This window comes from Helicoverpa zea, chromosome 4 (assembly GCF_022581195.2).
Source record: "Helicoverpa zea isolate HzStark_Cry1AcR chromosome 4, ilHelZeax1.1, whole genome shotgun sequence".
NCBI classification, from domain to species: Eukaryota; Metazoa; Arthropoda; class Insecta; order Lepidoptera; family Noctuidae; genus Helicoverpa; species Helicoverpa zea.
In genome coordinates, this window is record NC_061455.1 from 8,171,843 (window position 1) to 8,191,265 (window position 19,423).

The window sequence follows — 19,423 nt, forward strand, 5'->3', positions numbered from 1 at the left end:
TCACGGTGATTCAATTTTCCCAGCAATTAATCACTGAACAATAGCCGTGGTCAGTAAGCGAATGGCTGGATGAAAAGATAGACTAAGTACCCACTGGAAAATGTCTAAATATAGATGTTAGCATGTCCATTCATAACAACATAGACCTACGCGTTGTTGGTCAAATGGCAACGCTTACAAAATAACAATGCGAGGTTAAAATGGAAGCTTATAATACTTTGTATATTTTTGGACTACTTTAAGGTTATGAGATAAGGTAAGGTATGTATCTGACCTTTAACGCCACTTTCAATCACTTTTAAACAATACAGCGGCGTAAGTATATAATACATAGTATACTTACAGAATTAAATAATTTTGTATAGGTAATAAATCTTAATTTCTAAATATTTATATTTTGTGGGTATTATTTTCTTTTGAAATAATTCTATATACACAAATAACCTATAGAAAAAGTATTATAAGATTTGAATGGCACGTTATTTCGTCAATATTACTCCCCTTTATAAGGGTCCGGTTTGTAGTACAAAGTACTTCTCCGTTGGTATTGACTGGTTCTGAATAATTAATTAGTTAGGGACAATGGCCACTCGTTTCATTCAAGGAATCTATAAATTATGTTTGGATCTGGGGAATATAAAATTCATTGCTTTCTACCTATTTGTGGGTTAACTAGTATTACTGTATGGTGCCCTATATTATTATTTCTAAACCAATCATTCCGAAATATGTACTGTGGGAGTAAAAACACCCACTTTTGTATTATAACAGAGTCATATAGTAATTTTGGCAAATATGTAACTACGTAAAAAGTGTTCAGCGTAAAGCTATTTCAGCAAGGTACACTAAAAGCCAAAAGCAGCCACCAACGTTAGACACAAAATAATTTTGTCATGGAAATTTGAAATCTCTTAGTCTAAAGCCTAATATGCGAGTCGGCTGCAGGCGCATTAGCCTTTATGAAACGTCGCACCCATTAGCAATATCGTAACGTAGCCTATATTTTTGTTCAATTTTTTATTTTCTATTTCTTCTTTATGAAATTCTAGGTATTACCATATCAACGTATTTGGCAAAGCTTAGTGTGCTTGCTGCATCCCTACCTTTATTATGCATAAAAGGTAGTAGATAATTACGTTCTTTTGAGAACAAAAAAAAAGAAGGGGGAAAAGGAAAAGGTCAATTCAGAGGCTAAAATATATAAAAAAAATTATAACACAGTCTTATTAACATTAGTATTTTCAATGTAATAAATGTAACATTTACCCTTTATTTCCAGTATAGTTGCACTATTTTTCGCACAAATGAAAACCTCGGAAATTTCTCAATATTTTTTTATTGCATTTCTTGGAAGATAATCGCAAAAAACATCCTTTACTGATCTTCATCCTGAAAAGTTGTCTCTTACACTTACGAGGTTTTCACTCTAAGGCGTCGATGCATATTAAAATAACCATATTGAAACCACCTCTCGAATATTCGTTGCCAATATTGATGGGTGTGAAATTTACTTATTATATAGCATAATGAACCGTCATAGCAGAACAGAGAGGCAAAACTAGCTAAATTTTAACTTTGTTTTTCCATCGGTATAAGCGAGGTTTGTAGAATTGTGTTTAAGGATATTGTTTACATAATTTAACTCACAAATACCCCTAACGTTAACTCTCTGTTATAACGTTAACTCTTTGTCGTTTAGTTGCAGTGAAACGGAGTGCAGCTTTTCGTTAATCTCGCATAATAATACAAAATACGAGTCGCACTCGCGTACCACGCCGCACAGATACACCTAATTACTTGCCCTCTAATTAAGTGCGAGTTAACTTACTGTTTCATTAACTTTAAGTCATCAGAGACAAGTTACACTGTATGCAAATATGGGATTGTTTACGTTTCACGGCTTAACTGCGGTTTTTGTTTTCTGGTACTATAGTGTATACTTGAGCAGTTAGTATGTTTTCTCATTGAGCACATATCAATACAATCCTTTCATAAAAATTACATCTACCAACCATACTTTGGAATTTTCCATCTAGATTGCCACATAGTACTTAGCAGCCACTAAATTACGAACCGATCAAAAGGTCCATATAAAGCTACGATACGAATGAAACGAAATCGGATTATTGTAATCCAATAGCAATGTACGCTCTATACAGCTACTGACCAAAATACGACACACGCAATTAGTCCCAAATACAAAATCAATAGGTAGATGTTTTTTAAAGGTTTAGTTATTGTTCTGTATTGATCCCAACAAATCGTTTGCGGTCACTGAGTTCGATCAAACTTTATCCTGGCCCTGTTGGCCAAAGTTATATCTGTTCCACGAGCCAGTAAAACGAGATAATAATAAGCAGTGGGTGCAATAAAACATGGCGCTCACGATCACAATTCGATGACACCTATAAAACGGAGCTGCATCACCAGCCGCTCTGTTTATGTCACACCCCCAATTTATACGCTTAAGAAGTTTTTTATTTTATAGCACACGTAATAAAACAATGTTTGTATTCAAACGTTGTATTAAATGAATCTTTTTTTATTGACAGTTAACGACGTCACGCACATTAATTCGTCCCATTTCCCAAATGCGTGAAAACGTAATTCCAGACATATTTTTATATAAGAGATATGACAAGTAATAAAATTTTTATTTTCTTAGAACCACCCCACCAAATAAGTGTGAATTGTATAATTTTTAAATTAAATTATTCACCGTGTACCGTTTGATGTTATGTAGCCACAAACTACGGCATCGATATTTCAATTAATATGCATCGTTACTTTAAACTTTACTTAGTGGAAGTGGGGTGAAGCAAGTTTTAATAAGGGTCTCTCTGGGTCATTACAGGCTCGTAGCGGTAATTGTCAGAGGCGGCACGGCCCCAGCACTTAACGACACTTCTGGTTGACGTAGGCAGCCACTCCTTGCTGCGGCCGTTTGTATTTCAATAGCTTTGTCAAACGAAATAAACGTATATCTGCTCACTGAATGTGTACCCATACGTATTCCGCATGAATGTAACCGGCATTTGATTTGTTTATATTTTTATGAAACAAAAGCCTGAGCTCTTCGTATCGTTAGTGGAGTTTCCCTTTCTATTGTATAGAGTACTCCAACTCGCTTAGGTACTCACAACGACGACTGATACCAGACAGGGCTTGATTCGTTCGTGTCCTAACAGCCAGTTTGATTGAGTTATTGAACTTTCAAATCTCATAAAACAAATTACTTGCTCAACGATCCTTATATAAATCAATTAATGCCGAAAAATACCAGACAAGAGAGACGACATCTGCCGAATTAAAATTATACAGTTTCCTCTTAAACTCTATAGCTATTAATAATCACTGAGTAACTAACTTTTGTACTAGAATTTAATATTATTCAACGTGGTAATTCTTATTGTAGCACATCAAAACATCACATAAAATCGTATTACTAATATACATTGTTGATACATATTTTTAAGGGTAGAAACTTCAAACGTACCTTTTTCTGTCACAGCTGGTTTGTTTGTTTCATTTATTGATGAAAAATTAATGTTCAGGAGCACCGTCTGTGTGAAACTTGTGCTGTTTTATTACAGAAACCAGATGAACGGATTAGCCGTGATTCAATTAGCTAAGTTAAATAAGCTGATTCACTTCCAGCGCTGTTTTATCACAACTCTCTATAAATAAATAATTAAATAAATTTAAGTACAATATTATTATTTATTTAAAGTATTATCAAGACTAACTTCGTGCGACTGCCTTTTATTGTATACCCAGGTAAGTACATCATTGTAAATACTGAAATGTGATACTCTGAATGGTATATTAATTAGTGCATTACGGTATATTCTCGTGGTGGTACAAGCTCGCGTAGTTTTATATTTTTTGTGTAGCTAGTTTATTTTTATTTAAATGCAGTTTGATTGTACATTGTATGCTTAAGAATAATTATTTTATCTAAGCAATATGAAACATTCATTTTAATTAAAGTAAAACCACGAAGTAAATTCGAAAATTAATAAAACAAAATGAGGCTAGATTATAACAAAGAATCTATCCATTGTTATCATATTATGTCATTAATTAAAATAACAAGTCGTGAAACCCATGGCAGTATGTTAACATTCTAAAAAGGTGTATGTGTGTTCTAATTGGTGGCGGGATCGCAATCACGGCAGACATGTCATGTCAAACGTAGCTGGCGTCGCCGTCGGCTCGGCGCGTACCTAAGGTTACGGTAGACGCCGACGACTAATTCAATTCCGCAGCAGCGAACTGAATGCTAACGACCGGCTTAAAATGAACACGTATACTGAAATAACACATGCGAGAACATACTCTATTCACTAATAATACGCGCCGAATATAAAGCGCGGGATTTCTACCGGTTCTGACGTAACCATACTTCAGATAATTTTTATAATCCTAAGCGGTTTAAGGATTTATATTATAATTTTGCTAAAACTTGCCCTCAGACTTGATTTCTTTCTTTGAGATTAATTTTTCGTGGCCTTTGATTGTCCCGCTCACCTTTTTAAGAGATTTTTTCTGAGTAATACAATTTATTTTATCAGTCTTGGTCTTACTTTAATCAAGTGTCCTACTGGCTCATTAATGGATAATTCTAACCGCTCTTTAATTACGCTGAGTCACAACCTTTTCTGAATATTTTCTTCCCTCGAGCGCTAACCAAGGAAAGTCCAAATTAATGTCAGTAAGACGACTCACATGCCTCAGTAAATAGGTAATGTTGTGTGATGTACGTGTAAAGAACGTGTGAAAACGATATTTTTATTGTATTTGGAGCATGAAAAGTTTTTTCGCAGCGGCTCCGTCTCGGGCGGCAGCGATGGGCGACCAGTCCGCTGTCGGCAAGTAAGTATTGTGGAATGATTAATTGTTCTGTAAATTGAATTCACCGTGATAAATGAAATATCCGCACAATAGGTAATAAATTACGCTGACCCGTTTGGGCGTAAGATGAAACGGTCTAAAAGTAGGTCCGGACGGATGTTACAGGATAATAGGTATAAAACACAACACACGTAAAACACCTGCCCGAAGGTATTGTTGGGATTTTAATTCGCATGGGGCACGGAACGGCTTTGTTAAACGAACTCGTACAGCTTGCTTCCACACCGTTACAACTTACGTTGTATCTCCATTTTGTTACATTCGTTACTATTCCCATACGAACTGATCCTATTCCATAACAAGTTCACCTATCTGTTTTATGAGGAACAAAAACGGTATATTTTAATTAATGTTCCCAGCCCAATATTACGACCATTTATGTTGGGACGGACTTAATTGGTTTCGCATTTTTTCCATCCGAGTAATGAAGTCGTATCGATGAAGCTCTAGAATGGCTCTTAAAAAGACATTTATTTTTTCGACGCGATTGAAGCTGCTGACCGTAGATAAAGGTTCCTATAGGCTTGTACTTATAATTAGGTACGTACTATCTTGTTAGATGTTTTGCAGCAAAATGCAAATATTACCGAATTAGCAAAATGTACCGAATTGAAGTATTGAAAATGATACATCACTGAAGTATGGACAAATAATGCAGTAAGACAACTTCCTTGCTTGACACTGTTATATTCTGGCCCCAACTGAATAGCCATTTCCGAACGTAAAATGCTTAAGTAAGTAAGTAGTTATATTAGCATTGTAAATAGTACTGACTTTAAACGAACAATACATTAGCGCAACGATCCTACCTTAATTAATACGAGAATAATCCAGCAAAAGCTAAATACATTCCGTTCTAGGAACTTCAGTCTATTTAATAGATAATCAGGCAATCAGAAACTCAAGATCAAACTTTATCGTCCTTTCTCATAACTTACATTTATTCATTGAAACCGAATTTCCAGATCCTATTAGAATTATATTAAGTCGTTGATGAAATCCAAACAATTAATTCTGGTTTGTGTTAATATACCATGTACTAAGCAGTCCGTTTACGTAATTATGATTGTAATATGAAGCTAACATCATGAGAAAGGCACTTCAGGCGTACATTTATTGAACAAAGCGGCAAGAAAAACGACGGCAACAAGCGGCGCCGGCTGTTCTAAATTGCCAACACTTCTGAGCCGTGGGCGTTTACTGGAGTTCACTACACTTCATTATTTGTTACGTTGCATCGATCCGGGATCGCACAAACTGATATATGATAGCACCATAACTGTACGCTTCAAATAAAAGACAATACCTTACCACCACCATTTTTGTACCTATTGCAAGTACGGACGCTCACGATAAATTGAATTTAAAACAGAAATTCATTCGTCATTAAGTTGCATTGTTACCGAAAAATACTCCCAAAATAAAAATGGTGCAGACTACCTTTTGCCGTAGTCTTTTTGAAGCTGTTCAATAATGAGAGTGATCATATTTTCGAAAAAGAAAGAATCAATTATTCACATGTTCATCGTGCAAAATGTTTTAACGCCAAAATGAGGGGTGTGAATCTACTTTCAGCAGAACCCTGGGCAGACAGCCCGACTATAACTGACTTACTTGCTGATAGGTACTTAAGCCACGCTTTTCGTAGACCATTCCGAGAGCAACACAGAGCAAATATTTACAATATAAGTATTCATCTATTGATGATGTTTCAATGTTAAGAATAAGTTTGTGCATCAAGCCAGACGGCCGAGCAGTGAGCGTAACTTTTTTAAATTCCGACTCGGTAAAGTAATTAGAATTTTTCCAACGGCCCCATTGTGCTACGAACTCTGCTCACGCAAACTTTTAATGCGACTTAAATTCAAATGCTATTTTACGGTTTCTCTTTGTGAAGTTGATTTTAATGAAATATTGAGTTCGGGGACATTGATTATCAACTTTTCGTATTTTGCATGATTGGTTAAACAATATAAGTGCTTTAATTATAAAAGTATAATCATTCCAATCACCGGAATTGATAAAGTATAAAGTAATAGCGGCGCATGCAATGCTTTTCTCTTATAGTGATAAGTTCATGAAGTATGTCCTTAAGTACGGCTACAAAGCATAAAAAAAAATTCTTAAATCCGTTTTACACAGATTCGAAATAAAATATTCATTTAATCTGACGTCTGTGACATGAAACATTATTTTATCCCAACGATATATTTTTCAAACAACTCAAACGCTAACGGCAAACTTGAAAGTCATTCAACGAACTCGAAGTCGGCGCAAATAGATGTCATCAATCGAAGAGGCTTTCGATCAAAGACAAGGGACAAAGGGACAGCGTAGAGCAAGGGCTGATATGCGGAAGAATTATTGCCGTAGCGTACGCCCCTAATGCCGAGCTGAACGTATCTATTGCTCACTGCTGGAGTCGGACTGACAGCGCGACTGCACGGAAACTTGCTGTTTAGGTGACCGCTCCCCTTGCCTCTACATGGATGATTTAAATTATTAAGTGTAGCAAGTACTTACCTAAGCACTATCTATTAAATTAAAAAATAAATACATATACCTAGAGGTTTTCTTCTATATAAAACAGCTCCACAATTATAATTAATTCTCTTTCAAATAAGATACAATAAATAATAATTAGATATTATGATTTTCATACAGAAAAACTGGCTTACATTCATTTAAGGTTAAAATTCCCATTTGTTGAGTACGGCTTAGAAATCTTAATTGTATTAATCTTTGCTTTACAATTACTCCATAATTCCTTTAAACGCAAGGCACTCATTGAATATGCAAATTGCGCGAATGTGTAGTATTTGCTTTGTTTACATGCTATGCACTGCAAGAAACAAGCGGTAGGCTCGCTACCGATAGGGAACGGTCGGAAGAATGAGGCTCGTGTTGACCAAATAGGTATTTGTATGTGGGCTATTATGATTTTCAAATAAACTTAGCTCTCAAATAAAATCTCCTTTATATCTATCATAATCACAGTACATTTTTATTGTTTTCAATCCAATTTGTACAAAGTGCTGGTCTGCTGTCTTGCAGCATCACAAAGTAGATACTGATTTGAAGACTTTCTGGCAATTTGGGGGTTCAAGTTAAAGTAAATATCTGCTCAACCCATCCGGGATAATAGGCGGAATGCCATAAGTTTTGTTAGCCCTGTGATATAGATATAGATTGGGTAACATAGACAGCAGTATAGATAGCCACGAACAGTCAACAAAAACAATGTCGCGCCGCGGTTGAAAGAGCGAGATTCCGACTGCAATCATCTAGATAACACTTGAGGGATTTATCCAAAATAACATTTCGCCGGCGCAAAGTTCTTAATGAAATAAGTTAGTAATCCTCGGGTAATTCGTTAAATGTTTGTGCGATAGATACTAGTTTGGAAGCTCTCCCAGAGTGGCTGTTTCATGCTTTGATTACAGCGCGCCGGGTCTTCACAGTATCAATGATTCACGTGAACGTGCTCGCAAGTTTACCTATCATTTACATTGTTATACAAGAACGCTAAAGTTTATCTACATATTTATGAATAGTATGCAGATTGGGGTAAAGTTTAAAACGTGTTTACTCCCCTACGATTGATCACCGTTATCGTCTTAGCAACGTATCTTCGAAACAGACTCTCATAATGCAATGTACGTGTAAGTTTGTGTCGATATATGGATGAGTCGCTTTGCTTCGCTTTCAAACAAAAACTACTACTACCTACCTACTATACGTTTGGACCGTGTTTGAGATGTAAAGAATACATTTAGATTTAAGAGTAGCTAAAAAATACTGAGCATTTCTTCGAAAAGACTGCGAAAAAAACGTGGCATTAGGAAATTAAAATTCGTCCTAATACTCGTTGATATAAAAAGATTACTTAGTGTAATATCTGGGCTCTAGTCCCCGATACAAGCAGCAACGATACATTTGCGATACTTCGGGGGTTTGCTGCAACAAAGCTTAATATTTAAGACGTTGATAAGAGCTAAAAGTAATAGAGGAATCTATAAAGATAGCAGCATCCCTTTCTTACGTAAGCATAAACGACACTACCGGGTTGTGGCTAATAAGCATTCGCTTCATGTAAAATACCGGTATTCAACAGCATCTGGTTACGGGAAAATCTTAGCTTCTTCATGTACTTCATGTCCTTACTCAGTTGGGGTTGGCTTTAAATATAGCCGAATGCAGCTGTGTACCAGTGTTTTACATGAAGTGACTGCAATATGATCTCCTGAAACCGATTACCTAGGCAACCCGATAGCCGTAGTAAGACTGTTGGGTAGACTTTCTGGCTTCTGACTAGCCGATGGTCACGTATCTAAAGACAGTAAAAATTGTGCTGCTAAGGAAATTGTACACCCTAGTTTTATTTCTCTATCCTAGTTATATTCAGTACAAAATCATATTGGTTATTTTAATTTTAATTTACCAATTAAAAAAAAAAAGATTATTTAATTAACTGCCAATTAGGAGCTGACAGTTTCAATTATCCTTAACCGACGTTGTTACAAGAAGAAAAAGATTGAATAAAACAACAGTTTCGGAAGTTTCGTTCGGTTTCAAATAGGTGTTGAAACGATTAGTATTTCATCAAGGCATCCAAACTCAGAAACTACAAGATCTGTTCAATTCATGCACAATCAAAAAGGCTTTTGGTCGTTTTTTTTTATTCACGCACGTATTTTAGCCGCAACTAATCGGTTTCCCATCGAACCTGTAAGGTATGACTTTTATAACGTGTCCAAATAACAATTTACTCACAAGGGTCATCGAGACCCTTGACTTGGGCAACAGTAAGTTCTGCCGAATAAAAAAGTCCCATAAAATAAAGCTAAAACTAACCGTCGGTCGGTCGCCGGGCACAGGTTATTTATATAAGTCATGTCAGACAACGCTTCTGGGCTGAAAGTTCACTCATATTTTTTGTTTGACAAATTGCCGCGGTAACGGGACTTGGCTAAAGTTTCACCTCCATTTAAGCGTCCATTAATACCTACCCGGTGGCCGTGACTCTCTTTACATTTTATGAAATATTGAGTATCGACCTACCTATTAAAAAAATGTAGGAGTGTCTCTTCATAGCTGGATCGAAAATATTACTGAAGCGTAAAAATATAATCGCTTGAAGTCATATTTTATTAAGGTAATGCACAGAAACCCGATCCTAGGCGCGAAGTTATTCTCTCATTTATTTTTGTCTAGATAATACTCCGGTAATTGTTTATCCGAAGATCTTGGAACACTAATGAGTTCCAGGAAAATCTCGACGTGCTCATCAGGAGTGACGTCATTCAACGTTCAACGTCGTCGTCGAGTTGTGATCTTGTTTGTCAATTTTATTATTCGTCACATCGCTCGACACGTCCCGCGCCCTTATTCTGCTCGAAGGCAACCCCCTTAGCTTTTTACCCTTGGCCGACATTACGCTAATGAACATCAAGGATAAGAGGCTGCACTGAGATAACTTTTCTGTTGCTTTAAGATTTGAATGAAGTTGCCGATCTTTTCGTCAAATATGACTAGTCATTTTCTCGAGGCTAGGTTATATAAAGAATACTATTTATGTTTAACTTAGATATTAGTTCAAAAATAGCAACTTTTGTACATATAAAACCTAAATTATTTCATACAGTCCTTTCCGTTCGTACATTGCTCTTTTGCTTACTGTGCCGGTTCCACTACGAATATCTGGAATACTCGTCACAGATAGTCAAAAGCCTACAGTCGGCCTAACTAACTGAGCAATATTTGTGACCCAAGCTTTTGACTCGATAGGCGCTTCTAGGAAACGTACTGATATTCAGCTATTTCAGTCGACCGGGTAGCTTGAACATGAACGATTGAATGGTATGGTTACTGAAAAGCTTTATTCAAGGTCGTTAATATGGACATTTATTCATTAAGTTAAACTGTTTATGCAGTTTATTTAAAATAAATTTCTTAACCACGTTAAGGTTTACAAAATCCTTTCAGTGACGTGTTATTGTAATAAGATTAGTTTGCGTAAAACGTCTTACAAGTGTCTACGCGGTTTAGAGCCGTGCTACGAGCGCTACGCGGATCAGATTACCTACGCGCCTTCTACTCGTACTGAGAATAAAATCGCTCTGTTGATCGCTTCTAATATTTATTATAATTGCGTACCAATCATTACTATCGCTGCTACTTTTTTAGTGTAGGTAGTCACTATACATATGAATCATTTTTTATTTAAACTACCTACAACTGAAATAATTCTAACTAATTACTACGCAATGTTTGCACAAATCAGACAAGTTCATTGACTGATCAATTTGGCGAACCCTAACGTCACTATTGTTTCTAGCCAAAAGATCAAACTTTTCATTGAAATTCAGGCTTCGTTAGCATGCCAACCGCAATACCGAAATCAATTAAATATACATTCCAGGTCAGCGAACTGAGAAATGCATGGGTGGTGCTCGCACGGGGCTCCGCGAGCCGCGTCACCCCGCCCCGCCCCGCCAGCCAGCCGAGCCTCACCCCCGGCTGCTCCAGCGTCGCCCGACGTGCCTCCTGCACATTCTAATCACTCCTAACTACACTTCTTACTATTCCGAACATTGCAATTAGCCTAAAGCCAAAGTTGGTTCCTCGGGATACCTAGGAGTTCGGAAAGACCGGCAGTCAATTTTGAAATTGGAATAAGTTGAGGCCTGTGTGTTGAAGATACAAATTCAAATTGTTACTGAAAAAAGTCATAGTACTTGTTTCATCTAAAAAGTGCATCGAAGTCCTCTTTCTCAGTAATCTACTAATATCTACTGAATATGTACACATAGACTTTATATAGATTAATGCTCAATCCTTCTCCATGTGAGAGGAGGCCTGTGCCCAGCAGTGGGACGATAAAAAAAAAGGCTGTAAAAAAAAAAATGTACACATAGACTAAAAGTTTTAAACCGTCTACTTGTTAACAAAGCACATTTTTACAACCTTCTGGCAATATAAAAGACTAACGTGGTTTTAGTCGAACGATTACCGAAAGCGAATTGTCGCTTTGTGATAGAAGTGGCCCAGTGCAGACTATGTGAAGGATACGACTATGTGAAGAAGATGTGTGTGAGCAGCACCGCACCGCACCGCCGCCGCTCCGAGCCCAAATTGTCAAGTTATGTAAATGCGCTCGGAAACTTGCAAGCGACGAGCGCGTCCGCAGTGTTGTGTCGCTCTCGATACTCAATAATATGCCCCTTTAATAATTCATTACAATATTCACTTGCCTTAACTTTGCTGTGTTGACAACTTTTATTGCTGTTAACGATCCTGCATTCATGGCCAACTGTCGTCATTTGGCACGCATACTTACAACTTAGAACAGTGTTTTTATTTATTAAGATAGCAATGTTTTTCTAAAATAGTTACTATTTCTGAAAATTCTAAGCACAAGGATCGCCGGAACTGTACATAAGATACAATTTATAACAGTCACCCCTAAAGAAAAATAATATAAATCAAATATACAAGTACATTTCTCCAGTCGTACATTTCTCTCACAATAATAAAAACGTTAAACTTAATCAATACAGACAAAAGCTCTATGCAGCAGCGCGACTCCCCAGAGAAGGTAAAGTAAATTAAAATCTAAAATGAAATGGATTTAAAAAGAATATCAAAAGAGGATACGAAGATATTTTAACCTTTGGTGGCGTAGAATGAGATGATAACAGGGCGTTTAGTATTCGAATCACGAAAGGTCGATCCACCTGCTTTTCATATCACGACAATTGCCGACCCCGAGGAATCGGCTCTCTAGCGGAATGACAATTCTTGTCTATGAAAATCAATTGGGGAGAACGAGGAGCTCCGGGGCCGGCGACAATTCCAATTTCATTAATAGCTTCCGTCGCGGCGTAGGGATGCCACTGCCTCGGTATTCCGAATACCTCAAAGTCTCTTTTGTTTACGGCCGCTGCAGCGAAGCCATGACGAGCGTTGTAATTAACAAACGATTAGCACGCCGCCGAACGCGCCCTGAGCGCCCCGAGCGCCGCCGCGCCGCCCAACTACCTGAATATCACACAATCCAGATTTATTACTATACGAATACCTACTCCAGATTATTACACACATATAATAACAATTCTTTTGGTAACCTACAACTAATAATGTAAGTAGATAGGATAGAAGACGTACATTATAGGTACCTACTAATCCGATTAACTTATTAAAATAAATAGATAAATTTACTTATTTGTGCTTTTGTGCGAACTGATTTGCCTAGAATTGTTTATCTATTTGGTTGTGAATCTGAGCTAAAAATACATGGTGAACACTCATTTACTAAGCGTTGTAGACTCTTGCTTTGATTATTATGTTTTTGACTAAACATGATAAATATACATCTTGGCAAAGCTTTCTTTGATAGTAAATGTACCATTTTATGTGATTTATCTATCGAAATAATATTGTTTCAGTAATAAATATACTTTTTTACTTTCATTTTCTTATGAAGACATTTTTGTTGATATTTCAAATATTATTTTTAACGACGTTATTTATAAAATATAATATTAGAAATGCCTCACATTATTGAGATTACTTTTAAAATTAAAATCAGCTGTGACATATTTCATGACTGTAGTTGTAGTTTAATAGAACAAACGGTTGTTTTGTTAATCGCCCTAACTACTTGTCACTTACAAGTTGTCAGACATTGCCCAAGTTTCGGCACGCTGAGATGTGCTCTACAATATAACTTCCAGTGTAACATAAACAACTAATTAAATTTTATTTTCCAGCGCCTCAGTACTTAGCACTCCATTTTAATTATAGTACGTATGGGATAATAAATTTAATTAGGTTTTCCAGGAAGACTTGGTGTCTTACTTATAAAGTTAGGACTCTCAAAATTAATGATACACCGTGATCACAGGTGTACGTCATATTTAGAATATTATGCACACAATATTAAAGGTTAATGCGAGTAGATATTTATGTAGACCTTAGATACCAATTTTTCAGGGCACGCCACCATCGTGGCGGTAAGTCCCCTCTTTGAGGAGTGGCTCGGAAGGAGTCATGGCGCCCTCACGTACCGCGTGACACAGGTCCTTACCGGACACGGTTGTTTCGGGAGGTACCTGCACCGAATCGGTCGTGAGGAGGCGCCCGGGTGTCACCATTGTGCGGACAGCCCCGAGTACACGGTGGACCACACAGTCCAGGTGTGCCCCGCATGGGAAGGGCACCGCCGGGTCCTCGTCGAAGCTTTGGGCGGCGGCGACCTCTCGCGTCCGGCCCTGGTTCAGGCCATGGTCCGGGGTGAGAGGGAATGAGATGCCGTCGCCTCCTTCTGCGAAGCGGTCATGCTCGAGAAGGAGGAGGCGGAACGTAAGAGAGTTCGCACCTCTCATCCCGGCCGCCGCGCTGGACCAGGTAGACACCATGGGCGCCGGGTGTCGCGTGATGACACCCGGCCACCGTAGGCGTGGGTCTGTGGGCGGTGAGTTCGGGTGGCTCATCGTCCCTCTGTCTGCTTAGACGACAGACCCGTGTCGACGGCGCGCGTTGTTCCACGCGCTCCTCAAAGAGATGTCAGCAACCCCAGCGGGGCCTAGCAGGGCCAAGGCCTGCCGGGGCTGCGGGTTGTTCGAAAGAGATACCGCGGCCCTGGCACATAAAAGGCTTATGACGGAACACGACGGTTTTTAGTCAGTAAGAGTCACCGCTGCTAACCCACAGCTTGATGATTTTTGACGTCGTTAAAAAAAAAAAAAAAGATACCAATTTTTGCATAATAATATCATTTATATTATTAGAATGCCAGCCATCACCAACCGTAGACACTATTCTAAATTAAAAGTCTTTTCGTATCTTTGCTGTTTGTGAGTGTGAAACAAATTGAAGTACCTAGCGAGGCACTGAACAAACTTCATACACTGATACGTAATCAAATGATATACAAGTACCTATACTTTAAAATGACAGACGTGCTTGACGTCTGTTCACAAAATATTAAAAAGTGAATACTCCTAGTTCATGTAAAGTAAAAGTGACTACTAATAAATTAAATAGAACCCAAATTCTGGTGAGTTTGGGTTCGTAACTTAACAATTTCATGCACGTAGGTACTCATAAGTTAATAAAGCGTGCAAGCTACGATTATGTATGGCGGTGCTTATCCTAGACCCTGTTTTATGTCGGCATTACGGTAACCTTTGACCAGTGGAGACGTGTACCGCAGGTGTTGAACTACAGCCGCAAGGACGTAAAGCTTTCATGTATTTAGATATCGTATGAGATATGTTAATAGTATGCCCGAACTTTGGGGACACCAAGCCAACTTCAGCCTTAAACAAGTACCCAGTTATGTGTAGTGGAGGATTTATACAGTATGCTGCTTAAATTGAAAATGCAGGTTGGTACATAGAACATCAAATAGTTTTACGTGCTAGATTTAATTTAGATGCTAAAAAACTATTTACCTAGTCTTGTTATCTTATCGAAGTACATAAAGTAAAACTTTCTATTACTTGTTTGAGGAATTGATTTAAAAGAATTACTCAAAAAGTATCATATCATTATCATATCTTCTGATCACAGAGCAAAGTATAACCGTCAACTCACAACCAAACTTGTTTCCATTACGGATAAAATTGAATGGAAACGTCGCAAACTTCCACTTTCTCATCAAACTACAAAAGTAAGTGTAAGTTTTGTATTTCAATACAAAACCATGTCGCCATTGAAACTAAAACAAACTGAAAGAGAACACCTGAAATGATTTCATTATTTGTAAGTTTCGAAACTATTCTGACGAAGACGGACTAAAGCATAGTTTAGATATTTGTCTCGCCTCCGAGTAGGCGGAGAGACGCTGTTAATTAACTTGGAGTTACATAGTTAGTGATGCAAACATTGCAAGCTGCAGGTGTATTTGCTGAGCGGCTGAGGTCGCGGGACCCTTATGCATGACCACTACTTTACTGGAATTGCCGACTTGCGGTTATTATCGACTTGAATTTCAACATCCAACATTCTTGAACCATTGAATACGATTCCATAAAATAAAGTAATCTAAACTAAATAAAGAAATTCGTGTAATTTTTGGTTATTAAGCAGTTCAGAGGCCAAAAACCATTGGCTTCGCTGAATCTTAGAAATAACTTGATGTCTATTTAAAATATTAAGTATACCACGTTATACTTATGGGCCTTCAGTACCTATTTACGTACAGAAAAAGTCTTTATTTGAACTGTAATTCCCATTCTGACTTATTAAGTAATGAAGTTTGTTCAATCTTCAATAATTAATTACGATGCTGATCAAAGTACTTAAGTAGTATAAAGTGGATTTCTCAGAAATTTTAGGAAATGAGGCTGATCGATATTAGAACAGACGTCAATACATATTTTCGTATTTATGTTTATACCTGTAGATACTGTAATGGTAGATGCCACAAATACAGGCCACGACAAAATACCATTCCAATTTCAGATATTGGTAAAAGACCCTCGTATTTCCGTTTGTAAAAGCTCGGTAGCTTTACCTTACGACCTAACCGGGCGTATGGTCACTTAAAAACAGTTGTCTCAAGACGAGCGCTCTGAAATGCAACAAAGCTGCATTGTAATACAAAGTTCAGTGTCGAACTGCATCGAATATCAGCAAGAGTATCGCTTAGCATTGAGTGAACGTAGGTATTGACAGTCACATCATTTCTTATTCTGGGAAAGAAATCTGAGCGGCGGAACTTGTAGTGGAGCATTGTATTGAGTGCATTGTCGCGAGCGCACCGCGTCACGTGTCGTTGTCACTGATACCTAAGGCAAGCACCCACTCACTGACAATTGTTGTTAGTACCAGTATCACCGCAAAAATGAACAAAATGCTCTATCTTTGAGCCTTCTTAAAGTTTATTTTTAACAATCACCAATTTACACCTGCATGTTAACGAAATAGTTATGTGATTTAAATTAAACGTAGATTTGCTGTGGAGATAGCTCAGAATGAGACTCTTTAAAAGAAGGAACTTCTTACATAGCACCTAACCGAATAAATAACTGAAAAACTATACTAAGCAGCACAATCATAACATATGTACTTACGTTCTATCGATCGCATAATCAATAAGATTTAGACTTACCCGACAACGAAATAAACCTTATGTTATTAATGTAGTCTACTAAGACAGAGCACTTGTACTCTCATTGGTCACGCAATCCTTCAGCTTCCGTAACCAAGTACCCCATAAGTATACATACCATAATGTGGCGTAATAAAGTGTGGCCGACACCCGCCTGTTGCCTTCATACCGGCACATTGGAAGTATCCTCTAGTGAGGATTAATACACGGGTTTGGTTTAGCGCACACTCGGATTACGCGGACTGCGCCGTAATTAGTTTTGGTGTTTCGTGTCCCTATACAAACCATATTTCGTTACGTACAGTACATACGTACGGTTCGTATGGAATGCGACGGGGTTTCCATTTCACATAGACACACAGGGGTGTTATTCATCAATTTATTGTGACACTCCATAAAAGTCAGTGATAATATTTAATAGAAAATCGTGAAGAAAATAATATCTTCGCAGGAAAGCACCTTTATATAGGGACTGCTTATAAGTAGGTATGAGTACACAGCCATTGTTTCAGACTGACACCTCTCCCTGATTCGGATTCAGAACACGACTGCGTAGTAAATTTCTTTCTCCCATTTTGTTTGGTTTCCTACAGAGACGCGCGTATCGGGCTACAGAATTGTTACGAGATTAACTTCATTTGATAATCTAGGGACCAACACTAATTTTAACTAGAATCCGATAAGCCATGACCGTAGCTAGTGAAAAAGCGTCAATGGAGAACATTATGTGGTAGGTAAGGTGTATAATATATTAGTTACCCGTGCTGTGGAATATGAAAGTCCCTAATTAATTAAATAAGCATTACCTACAGATCTTATGTAGTATGCTATTAAACTACTAACCTTTGGTTCAATCACAAACACAGTAGACTACATGATAATAAAAAAGTACCATATAACTAGTTCACAGTTCGCTTGATTACATCTAAATTATGTAATTCATTAGAAAAAGAAATACTTAGCTACTATGAACAACAAGCAAACAATACATTAATTTAATCGTGTCAAATATATAATTTATTATAACTATGCAAGTTTCACCCAATGCAGATAGGTGTCAATTGATTGAATGTGCAACAGTATTTGTCAGTGGCGACCGCGCGACTCTTGCGCACCCGACCGGAAACGATGACGAAACAAATCGATCAGAAGAAATTTATTTAGACAAAAGAGAACAAAAAATGAGGGCGACTGCTTCGCAACATGGCCTTGACTGGCGATGCCCTTGACTTCAGTGAAAACGGTCGCGGCTTCAGATAGCTCATCAACAGCGTAACCTTTACACAATTCAATTAATTTTGTACGTCTATTCATTTTTCAACTGAATATGGATGATCCTGGGAGACGATTCCAAGTAAAGAAAGAACTATGTGGGTTTTATAAACATCATATTATGGATTCATATTGCATAGTTGCAGGTAATTAAGTATATTCGAAACACTATCTCATCTCATACTTCATATATAAATAGCAAAAAACATTAACAAAAAGTTAATGTTTATATATTTCTTATTTATTATCTTATTTGTCTAATACTAAATGGGGAAACGCCGTATTATTTTGGAAGTTTGAAAGGAAACATTGGAGCAAACAACCGCCGCACCGCAGTGTAATATATTCCATGACCCGAATGCGTGACGGATTGGCGCAAACTTCGAATTGTATCAAAAGTTTGCACTCGTCGCCGGCTCTTCGTTGGTAGTTAATCCAATTCTTACATCAGTTGGTCAGGCCGACTGTGAAATACTCATAATGTTTCTACGCTGACACAGATGTAACTGGGAAACAATTTATAAAACTACAAGGAATATGTTTTTACTATGGTCAGAACAAATATTCGCTTAAATAATGTTTCTACAAAATACACTTAATTAATGAAAATGTAACGTGTTTTTTAAAATGAATGTTAAACAAGTCGCAGCAGAGAGGCAAACATTGATAAATACATTGTGTCATTATTTACTGTTTCACTATATAATTCCCTCCTGAACCGTGGCCCATGTGGTCACGTATATTTACTCACGGAAAACTTCACTTCATTTATTAGTTGCACATCATTGTGTTCACGTCTGATTCAATATTGTTACTACCTAATTATTATTATAGCGGGAACGTTCTCTAGTAGGCTCTTTTTAAATATAACATAATGACTTTAACTAAACTGGGGTTAAGTAAGTCCCAATGTAAGTATGAAATTAAAAATTTACATTAGAATGACAAAGTAATTGAATTGTAAATCTTTTGTCGTTATTTTGCTCTTGTAAGTACACCAGCATTTTTAATTAAATAAGCTAACATTGTATAGAATAGTTAGGTAATGCAATATGCTACTCAGGTTGTGAAGAGCGAAACATTGGCGTCAAAGCAATTTATTATTTAAGTAATAATTCA

General features: G+C 37.3%; 1 protein-coding gene across 1 annotated transcript in view; it reads right to left on the minus strand.

Moving 5' to 3' along the window:
* The window catches only part of LOC124629606, a 275,754-nt gene that overhangs the window by 177,805 nt on the left and 78,526 nt on the right, over positions 1–19,423 (minus strand). The gene's annotated exons all lie outside the window — the stretch shown is intronic.